Source organism: Dunckerocampus dactyliophorus, chromosome 13, assembly GCF_027744805.1.
Source record: "Dunckerocampus dactyliophorus isolate RoL2022-P2 chromosome 13, RoL_Ddac_1.1, whole genome shotgun sequence".
Classification (NCBI taxonomy): domain Eukaryota; kingdom Metazoa; phylum Chordata; class Actinopteri; order Syngnathiformes; family Syngnathidae; genus Dunckerocampus; species Dunckerocampus dactyliophorus.
The window spans coordinates 26,106,491-26,118,071 of NC_072831.1; the positions used below are offsets into that span (position 1 = coordinate 26,106,491).

Sequence of the window (11,581 nt, forward strand, 5' to 3'; positions counted from 1 at the left end):
CAATGAAGAGGAAAATACCATATATAGGTTGCACTGGACTTTTTTGGACGTTTTGTGGGGAAATTTATAAAATCAGAGACCAACAACAGACATTCCATCAATGAAAGGCAAGTTACAGTAATAACAATGAAATGGAGAACAACAGGCTAAATCGGTGTCTGTTAACGTAACGGGAATGGGCGTGGAGACGTAACTGCACTGTTGACAGGCCTCTTCCGGCAGCATGTTATTCAAGCTGCTTGATTACCGTTTTCGGCTGCATATTTCACTACTGGCAGTTTGTAATCTGCAGAATATGACTTTCTTTTTGGGGGCATTTGTGTTCCGTCTTTCTCAGTTGCCTTTAGAAGCGCCACACCTCACCTAGGTGTGTCACTGTGAACAGGCACGCAGACGAAACCACGTGACACTCCAAACCATGAAAGAAGAAAGAACAAATGTGCATAAGTCCGTCGTCTTCTGCTTACGAGAAGCGGAATTACTTCTGGAGTATAACACAACAAAATATCAGGAGAATGTCACCTAAGGTGAGTCATGTTCGTCGAAATATTCAGATATTATGTTAGCTTGTTGTCAAAGCTCACTTCTGGTCATGTGGTGGCGACGAGGTTGTGGTGGGTCAGCAACAACAAGCCGCCGTTTTCAGATTTTTCCACTGTGGAAGCAGTTTTCAAAAAAATACAGTTTCAAGACACCCACAATGCCGTGGGGATGAAAGGCTGAAACGATAAAATATTTTAACGTTTTGACCTACAAACGTGTCCGTGTGGGTAGGCCATCCGTTGTGCTTAGAAATCGATGTTTACATTGTAAATTTTCAGTAGTACAGGAGTGATAGGAGTAGCAGATACTGGCACACAAGCCTAGAGCGTCCTCTCACGGTTGTCAGTGTGAAAAAAAAAACGTATATAAATCGCTCCGGAGTGCAAGTTGCAGGACCAGCCAAACCATGAAAATAAGCGCAATTTAAAGTCCGGAAAATACAGTAGTTTTCCTACCAAACAAACAGCTATGACCACATTGAATCTTCGGTGGAGGTACGAGCGAAACTCACGTTCAGCCCAGCAGAGATGATCTCAGTGGAAGCCCTAATCTCTCCTTCCTATCCACTGTCCTCCAGCTGAGAAGGAAGGCAGCCCACATCTACCCGCAAGCTGTCACCAGGCAAAGAGCAGTGTATTACCCCCCCCCCCCTCAGGTGACCCACTGAAGCGTGAGTGAATGGTGAGGGAAGAAGAGGAAAGAAGGAGGACGGAGTAGACAAGGAGCCTCCAGGCAGTGACATGTAGCCAGCTCTGATGGCAAGCTTATGCTTTGAATGTGAGCTGTCTTATGTAATGTTCACAAGCGCACTGGAAGAGGGAGCCGTGTTGCTGCAGCGGCAGCGAAACAACGTACATAAATTTCACGGCTGATTATCACCCCATTTTCAAGGAGAAAAGCACTTCGTTAACTGCCGAGCTGGGCGACGGCTCAGCGCTGGTCATGCTCGATTCCTCTCCAGAGACCTTGTTTTTGTAAAGTTGACTTCACTTGGCTGTGCAGACACTTTTTTTTTATGCACCAGGAAAAAAAAAAAGCAACAGCTGGCATTTCTTTGAGTCTCAAACGACACTGGTGGGTGCTTTGTAAAAAAACTTTTTTAGCATGTGAAAAGGCCCCGAACCGGGAATGCACAAAGTTTACAAACTAATCTAGTGATTTTTGGACCAGAGAAAACTTTAGCCTCTTTCACATAGCCTGTTAAAGTCTGGGTTTTTCCGGGCTGTTGTTCTCCACTGTCAGATTTTGCAGGGGATGAAGTTGTCTGGCAATATTTTGCCTCTAGAAGTAGTTTGAGAGCGAACTAACTAACTAACTTAATTCTACTAACTAACTAACTTCAGGTTCATTTTGTTGTAAAGCTGAAAAGTATGTTAAATATTGCATACTCGAATTAATAATATATTTAACTAAAATATTTTGTTTCATTTTTTTTTTTAATTTGTTAAATCATTTCGCTATCAATTTTTTCGCTAAACCGTAAGTCAACAAAATGAGGAATTGTGGGATATGTTTGCATTGACCAGTGACGTCAACCACACGGTTAACTCTGATGGTGCCGTTAACTAACGCCGTGACTAACCATGTTTTGAACAACGCATATTTAACGGTCGGTTAGCTAACGGCGGCGAGTTAAGAATTTAACCGGTGGTTAGGGGTTAACCAGTGGTTAAAATAACCGTTTTGAACAACCGGGCCCTGGAAGTTTTGTTTTCTGTAAATATCCAGCAGTTTTGTGTGGCCTTGAAGGCGTCAGGCGGAGCGCTGAGTATGGCGGCTGCGGTGCATGTGTAGAGACAGCTACGTTCGCTGATATACGCTTTTGCCTACTTTGACTGATATTCTTTAAGCTATATTTGCTGACAACATTAAAGCACCGAAACGGCTCATGGATCGGAAATCTCAGCAGGTGGTATCGGTAATTTCCGATATATGTGGATTACGCTGCTATCTGATACTGGATCGGATCTGCTCCATCCCTAACAGTACCAGAGGCGGCATGGCGCCTGTGTAAAAGGGAATGCACAGTTGACACTCACATTGTGTTCAAAGCAGGTGTCCCTTTTACACAGCATTTATCTGCTTGTGCCTTTTACACAGAACCAGGCAAAGTTGGATATTGCCGCAACTACGTGCGTTTGCATAGCTAGATGCTCAATGAGTTTTGTGTTAGGTATAAAATACTTGTCAGACAGCAACAATTGTTTACAAAACAACAAAGCAGGAGAAATAAGTGCTGGGTATTTTAACTTCACATTTAACTTCACCCGGTCCAGGCATTGTAGGTTATCTTTTCACACAAACGCTGTCCCGCCTCTGTTAAAACTCAGAAGCTGAAAAGTTGCTGTATTGGTTCTACATAAATGTCAATAGTGGTTAGTTACTGTTGCAGCAGTGATGCAGCTATTTTGCAGGATCTCTGTGTAAAAGGGGCTTCAACTTTGTCAGAAAAAGCAACAACAAACATAGGCTAAGCTACATTAAACCAGACTAATAGAAGGCAGCGTAGAGCATTCTGCTTGATTGGTTGTAGGGCTGACACACAGGACAGACGCTCCTGTGGCAATTCTGTGTGGCACATGAACTTAAAAATTCAAAAATACAGTAGTGAGCTGCTAAAATGATAACATATGCATACACTGTGAGTTTTCTAACAGGAATTCAAGACATGAAAAGATGTCTCTGATGCATCTCTTTCATAATGACTCATTGCTTTGGATTTTACATCCCAAGCATCTTTTGAGGGCTTCTGCGGGACAGCCACATAGCCAACATTGCCACGTGCACACATGGGGGAACATAAATTACAGTGCATCCCATAATGCCACGGTTGCATTTACGTGTCTGGTGTCCATCCTGTTATGTTGCATCATGCTACAGTCTTAGCGTGCGTAGCAGCCACATTTTATGAGTGGGGAAATAACTGCATGAATCCTTCTTTTGTGCACCTACACATTCCATTTCATGCCATGAGCGAACTCTCACTGGTATTACACAAGACGAGGCATCAATACTTTTAGTAGCTTTACAATGCATAATTCCAAATCATCACTTGGGGAATCTCACTGTGAAGTTACTCCACTCTGAGCCTGAAAAACATTAAGCTTTTTTTTGTTGTTTGGCAGAAAAGACATTTAAATTTTATTGGTACAAAGTGGAAGAACAAGCACAAAACTAGGGTTGCTTATCCAAACTGTGAAAGGATTCAATCCACTGCAACAATTGACCGTACAGAAAGGCTTTTCTTTTGAAAACAGCAGAACTCATCAGGCTTGATCAGTTAATCCAGCACCCTTCATCTTGCGTGGTTCACTTTGTTGACACTGTGACACCACACTTCTTTCTCGTTTGTTTAGTTTTTGAGACTACACAGCATCCAGGGATCTTGAAAAAAAAAAAAAAAAGAAAAAAAAAAGAAGAAGCAGCACGACCTTGAGCCAAAACCACACTGTTTGCCGTGTGTGACGTCACTGGAAACAGTATAAACTTCAGCCCAGCAATGCAAACAAATGTGTTTCTGTTGTAACTTTGCCTGCAAAGCACTACCTGACATTTTTTCCAGACGGGGAGAAAGCATATTCACCAATAAAACTGAAGTAATTTTAGATAAAGAAAGGAAAAACAGACGTTTATTCTGTTTCTCCCCTTGAGTAGCTCTAATTTGCTGAAATTTTTCTGAGAGGCTGGGTACACCCTGGCCTTGTCGCCAGTCAATGACAGGGTACATATAGACAAACAACCATTCACACTCACATTCATAGCTATGGACAATTTAAAGTCACCAATTAACCTAACATGCATGTTTTTGGAATGCGAAGCCGGACACACAGAGATGCCCAACGGAGACTCGAACCCAGATCTTCCCGATCTCCTGACTGTGTGGCACACATGGCCACTTGGACACCGTGCAAGAGACTAGACTATTTTAGAATTTTGACATATAAAGAACCTCGGTTAGCATAATTTCCACTTTACGTCAAAAATTTAAGCCAAAATTTTGTTCGCTGTTCAGTTTGTGTACATTTTCTGGTTAGCATACAATATGCCGAGCGTCTTGTTGCTTTACTAATACACTGCGTGAGTCCAACTGTAAGTCCAAAATGTCCCTGTTGGAAGCCTGTTACTGTCATTATCCCCCAGCTCAGTGCCCACCTACTGTATGACCTCATCAGAGGTTGACTCTGTAGTTCTTTGCAAACTAACACAGTTAGGCCACAAGTCTCTGCTTTTCTTCTGATCACGGTTGCAAAATAACCCATGATGAAGCCAAGGAAAGTTGCAAGTACCAGCAATTTGATAAAGAAGGTGAGAAACACTATTGAATTCAAGAAACAACCAAACACAAACGTGGTGGCTGTTTGGATCTCGCGGTCTCATAACCATCTTTGTCAATAATCAAGGTAAAATCGACATTAAATGTTCATTTATCCCTTTCAAACATCATTTATTTGCATAATAAATGATGTTTGAAGTGAGATCTGTATGAAAAATTATAATTATAAAACTTTTTTCTGGGAGTATTTTGTGTTAACATTTTTGGGTGTCCGGAACAGATTAATTAGATTTGCATTATTTCTTATGGTAAAAATTTATTTGGTTGGAGTACGTTTCAGTTTGACTTGGACATTCTGAACGGATTCCTGATGCTAACCAAGGTTCCACTGTACAGCACTGACTTGTTAGTTGGTTCTTGGTTCTACCATTTCTCTAATGCAATTCGTAATGATCTTTTGAACCCAGGTGCACAACAAACAATGGAACTGAAGCCGCTTGAAAGGTGCGTGTGGGTCTGATTATCAAAAAAATTCTGGTCTGATCCGGGTCAGTTCAGTTTATACTGTCCAATGTTAAAGATGGAAGTGTGAACGGAATGTGAACGAGGACCAAAATAGATCGTATCTCATGATCTGCATTGGTCAAGACCAGAAACCCAAATTCACACAGCCTTATGAAACTTCCAGTCATGTGTCTCTATCAAGTCTATGATGCTTATGCAAGGTTGAGAGCAGAGCATGCAAATGTTCTAAAGAACTTAAAAAAAAGCAAAATTTAGGTACAGGAAAACAACACAACAAGCCTCAAAAAAATTATCAAATCATTTGCCCTCTAGAAAATATGGACAGTCCTTTTTGTAGGGTTGACTTGGCAACAAGTAAATGTTATATAATGCCAGCAAGGCGTTAGCTTACCATGAATCAATAATCTTGATGCCAGGCACCCAAATGAGCTCAGTATTTGTTAACTGTAACCCATGGCAATAAATTTGGTAAGACCACAGACCAATAAGCGAGTAGTACAACAATGAGTCATTCAAAACCCCAAAAATTAAAAATAAAACCTAAGATCTGTTTTCTCTGGAGGAAGAAAGGATAAGTTAAGGCGGTAAACACAACTGCACGGCCAGCTCCACAGTTGACATTATGTTCGCTGTAATTGGACAGAAGAAATATGGAGCAAGATACGGTGTAAGCTTATCTTTTATGGCGTAGCAAAGCAAATTAAGCCCTGCCCCTGAACTCCTGCCTGGGGGAAGAGACAATATTTTATCATAAGTGGGTTACTATAGTCAGCGTCATAAGCATCAAACATGGTTAAGATTAGAAGCCTCAAGGCTTATTAAGAACCAAAGAAGTCTACCTTTCACAGAACTACAGTCTATACAGATGCAGTTGCTGGTCTACTGATCCACAGATTTAAGTGGCATAAAGCTAGTTTGGATCAGTACCAAATTAAACACAATAAAAGGCATCATCAGCTTGCATATCCTTGTAGTTAAGTCATGCAATATTGACTGAGCAATTAAGGAACATGAAAGGACATCCTAGGAATGACCCATCAAGACTTACATTTTTGTGGCCACTGGTTAGGTAGTTTTTACTTAAAAGGGATCATTTGGATTTTTGACATGAAGTTGTATGACATCCCCATCAGCAGTGTAGTGCATCAACAGTGACTTACCCCCCACTTGGTCCCGTCAGCCCAGGTCTGGTCGGATTTCAGCGATGAGGAACATAGTTCCAGGTAGTTGCTTGAGTCACATAAGTAAAGAGTTTGGCTTCTCAAAACAATATGCGTTCTAAAGAGTAATACATTTGCATCACAAAAATGTGATACGACGAAAGAGCGATTTGTGAGGTCTGATTTTGTTGAGGAGGCATTTTTGTGATGCAAATGTATTACTCTTTAGAACGCAATTTGTTTTGCAAAGCCAAACTCTTTACTTAAGTGACTCCAGCAACTAACTGGAACTATGTTCCTCATCACAGAAATCCGACCAGAACTACAGGCTCACGGGACCAAGTGAGGGGTAAGTCACTGTTGCTGATGATGTCATACAACTTCATGTCAAAAAGTCTGAACTACCCCTTTAATTCTACAGACAAACAAATGAAAATGTACGTTCCAGAAAAGTAGAATGTTATCCAGCTAGGAAAAGTCGCTCGATGTCAGCGTTCCTACTTGAGAAATCGGGGGAGATCAATGTACAGTAACCTGTTCAAAGTCGGCATCTAGGTATTTTTTTCTGTTTGCTTGAAACAAGAATACTTTGGGAGGTAAACTTTGGAAGTTCCAAGTAAGAAATGTCCTTCTGCTTCTCAGTCTTGAAAAGGGTTTCACTCATTTTTTTTCAAAGATCCAAATTGCCGATTTAGCTCAAACGTACAAAATTGTATCAGATATATATGACACATCAACATATACTGTACATAAGATAATGACTAAAAGAAAACACATCCAACTTGTAATTTATTGCAAAAAGGATGAATCAAGTGAGAAAGTGACAATTGGCCTATTACAAAATGACCAAGGGTTTGGGGAAGTCACCTTTATAACCTATTGTAGAACCTTTTTACTGCCAATATCCAAAAATTTGCTCAAACAAGCCTTAACACTTCCACACACTACTATTTTTCCAAATACATACACCACTACAACCAATTCTGTCTCTACCGAGTGGTATTTCACATGAATATTTAAACATACTTGGAAAACATTTAACCAGAATGTCACTTTTAACATAAAATATGTTGTATGAACACAGCACACTAAACATACATGTTATGGTAATCAGCAGCATCATTTCAACTCAGTTTGAAAGCTTGGGGGTGAATGAGAGGTTAAACTATGTCAGTTATATGGACTATTTATGTTGAGAATATTCAAGCAAAGCAAATACATATAAGCATGTGCCAAATATTGTTCAATTCGTCGTTTGGAAGGTGAACAAGGTTGGTTAGCAAAACAGTGGTCTCGAGCGCACTAGTCTATCTGCACGCGCACACTTGTTCCAATACAAAAGTGGCGAAAAGCAAAGCATAGCTGTCTATCGCGACAATATACTCCAAAATAGACGGTAAAACGCTTATAAGAACTCGTATTTTACCACATACGCGCAACGACTTGTTCGTTGGCGGTATTAACTTACCTGTTTGTGTTTTTAAAACGACGCTTCGTTCCACGTGCAGCCCACAGATCCTCACCTCGTGCCCGCTGCGGCTAAAAGCTAGCTTGTCGATTAATCGAACATGTCCGCACTTTTTCTTTTCCAGAGTTTCTTCTTGTAGAGGAGACTTTTCCCACTCTAGACTACCACTGGGGCAGACCGCCTGACCGCTCGCCTGTCTGACGGGCTCACTGACTGCGGCTGTGGATGTGGATAAGAAGCCAGTAGCAGGTTCTCACACACACGCACACACACACACAGTCATCTACGTCACCAGCCATATTTTGGAGTTCCTCTACACACATTTAAATGTTTAAAATAATGAATTGTGTTTTAAAGCATAATACTACTGAGACGGTTAGCACACTTTAGTCATCTATTGTGAATATTCCAGTGTGTTTCCTTTATCTGAACTGACAGTGACTTACAAATAAGTATGACTATTGTTTTAGCTAATGTGCAAAATAACGCCACATTCAAATGTATTATAAATGCTAAAGAAAGTGTGTTTTTCCACATGGATTGTATGATTTATCCTCCGGACAGATGTTAAATGCCATGTAACCAATTAAATACAGACGTAACGTCATGTAGTTGTTAAGTCGCAAAAAACGATCTACTGTACCCCTTCTCTATACTGCAATACTCCTTATATGGGTCAAGGGGGAGCTGGAGCTCAGCAAGCTTCGGATGAAAGGTGGCGTGGCGTGGCGTGCATGCTGTACTGGTTGCCAGTCATTAGCAGATATATTTACCCAGAGAAAACAAGAAAGCGCGTGGAGAAGAGGCTAACTCCACGCAGAAATGTTCCAATGAGGATTCAAGGCCAGATCTCCACGCTGTGAGGCAAACTTGCAAACCACTAGGCAGAGGCGCATTCAAATACAGTAGATCCCTGGCTTTCACGGGAGTGAACAGCATCCACGAGTGTATATGCACTTAAAAATGTCTATCTCTGACACCTCTCACCCCCAAAAAAACATACAGCTAGCTTGATGTTGATGTTCTCCTCCAATTTCATATCAACATTTGCAATAAAAGTGACTGGTGAAATTATTAGATAAGATTCAGCTCCAGAACCGTCTTCATCTCTTTTTAAATTTTGTTTGCTGGAGAATGACCATATACAGTCATGGAAAAAATGATTCGACCACATTTGTTTCTTCAGTTTCTTGTTCATTGTAATGCCTGATACAACTAAAGATACCTAATATAACAGTGACAACAAAAATAGCTCATAAGGGATACATTTTTTGGCAGTACAATGCTAAAGCTATTCATGTGAGAACTTAAGTGATTTTGGTTATCATCAAGAAAACCATGGATGTTGCTAGACATCAGCTCTTACATTAGACTCTTTTGAGATATATTTGTTATCATCATTGTATTTGTCCAAACAAATGTACCAATGGATCAATAAACTGAAGAAACATTTTTCCATGACTGTATAAGTTTCACTTTGTGTGTTTCACAGCAGCTATGGTGCGTTTAAGGACCACCAAACAAACTGCAAAATGTCAGTGCTTGACCAAAAATAAGAGCTTTTTTAACATTGGTACCTGTATTTTACCATTATTATCAAGTATTTTATAAATTCTTACTGACTTAGCATGAATGAGATATGCTTACAGGTGGCTGAGTCTGCATTCATTACATCATCAAACCTGGACACCGACAAATGAACATCTGAAGATGTTCAAGATATACAGTATTAATTTTACCTGATGCACTTTGGGTGTGTGTGTGTGTGCATGTGAATAACTTTCTACCATGCTCCAGCAGTCTGGCACTCGCAGAAATGTAAGCCACACCCTTGTTTGTTCCTAAACCTGATTGGATGTTAATAGATGCATTCAAAGAGGAAGATTCTGTGGGAAAATGTGTTGTCTTGTCAGAAGTGATGTAACAATGTTGAATACTTTGAATGGGGATACATTTTACTCAACACACTCGCTGAACATCTCAAGTATTTTCAAGTCATCAGACTAAAGTCCGAGTCAGGTCCCGAGTCACTGATGTCAAAGTTCATGTCGAGTTGCCCGTCTTTCATGATATTGTCAAGTCGAGACAAAGTCATCAAAATTGTAATGTAATTTGAATGAGTAAATAATCATTTATTGAAATATTTTCCCTGCCTATGCAGTGGCAGCTTTTTTGTCAAACCAATTTTCATCTTGATGTGATCCTGATTGAGCATTTGTAAGTACATTTTCACCCATGTAACAGGTTGTCTCTTGCCATCTATGAGGTTGGAATGTGTTATCCTTCCTTATGAAGGATTTTATAACATTTTGTTGCCTCAGATCGAAAAGAAATGTTACATCGGGATGAATTTATTAAGAGTTGTGGCTATTTATGTTGCTTTATAACATATTCCCCCCAAACACGTGGCATCAATTTGGAGGCCTAATTGAAAAACAATAACAGTTATCAGTCTGCCTTTATGATGAATAGAGACTAGGTCTTTTGTTGCCTCTGCTTTGGTAATCTAATGGTTTAGGGGACAGCTGGTGCTCAGTCCATAAAACAAACAATTACATTACATGGCAGATCAATTTTTACATTGAGCACGGTTTACTCAGCGAAATGACACAAAAACATTCAAGAACTCTATGTATTCTTTTAGAATCCTATGGTCAAGAACACTGCTTGTCCAGCTTTGACAAATATCCCGTGTCACTGGCATTTCAGCACTGAATCCATTTTCAAAAGAATAGATGCACTACCATCATTAAGTGAAAAGCGCAATGAACAACCCTCAAGGTGGCCGTAAAAATGAAGCTTAGGGTGCTTTGGACACCATGATGCTACCTGAAAAGGTTTCTCAACTCATAACAGCCACATTTATGAGAATATACAGCTCTCAGAAGGCTCATAAACTCAGGCCAGAAAATAATTGGACTCCCCCAGGCCCCTCCCTTTTGGATCGTTTCAGCTGCCACAGAGCTAGCGCCATTATGAAGGATGTCACCAGCGCCCATTGTCCTCTTACTACTGCCTTCTTGCCTCTGCTACTGCTATTGTTGGATGTGTTTTCTTGTTATGCATCGGTGTGAGTTAAATGTCTTGCACGTGATACTGGACTTACAAGACAATGTCCAACGGTCATAAAGCCACTCCGTTCCCAGAGCCCATAATGGTGCCAAACATAATATTTTACGATTTAATTACGCAGTCACTAACCTTCAGTAACTCTGACATGGTAGGTTTCCCACCCAATAACCGGGTGAACGGGAACCAGCTCGTTTACCAAGGTCGCCATGAAAGGGGTCGTTACGCTTCTTCGAATCACTGAACAATTTCCAGCAACCCGCAATTAACAGTATGGGAGATATCCGTACTATTCCCACTGCTGTCTTTGTTTCAACGCCATCGCTATAGCACTGTGCAACTGTGTGAGTATCTACAACCGTGTGTGTGTTTGTGTCTGTCCTGCTTTGCTTGGCCGCTCATCCAAGCCCTTTGCAAAATGATGAAATAATTTCCTGATAGTTTTGGCATCCCTTGTTAGCTTTTGAATAGACACCACTGCCTCCACTGAGGTCGTTGATCAAATGCTTTGTAAAGAAACAAACCAGTTACCAGTGACACTGT

The 11,581-nt window shown here is 40.6% G+C and overlaps 1 protein-coding gene across 2 annotated transcripts in view; it reads right to left on the reverse strand.

Moving 5' to 3' along the window:
• The window catches only part of stxbp6 (syntaxin binding protein 6 (amisyn)), a 63,482-nt gene extending 55,235 nt beyond the window's left edge, over positions 1-8,247 (reverse strand). Inside the window, exon 1 of one of the 2 annotated variants that reach the window (XM_054796008.1) lies at positions 7,970-8,247. The gene's annotated coding sequence lies outside the window, so the exon portion shown is untranslated. The remainder of the gene's footprint in view (positions 1-7,969) is intronic. The other variant, XM_054796007.1, reaches the window with a different exon arrangement.
• Between the last annotated feature and the right edge of the window lie 3,334 nt (positions 8,248-11,581).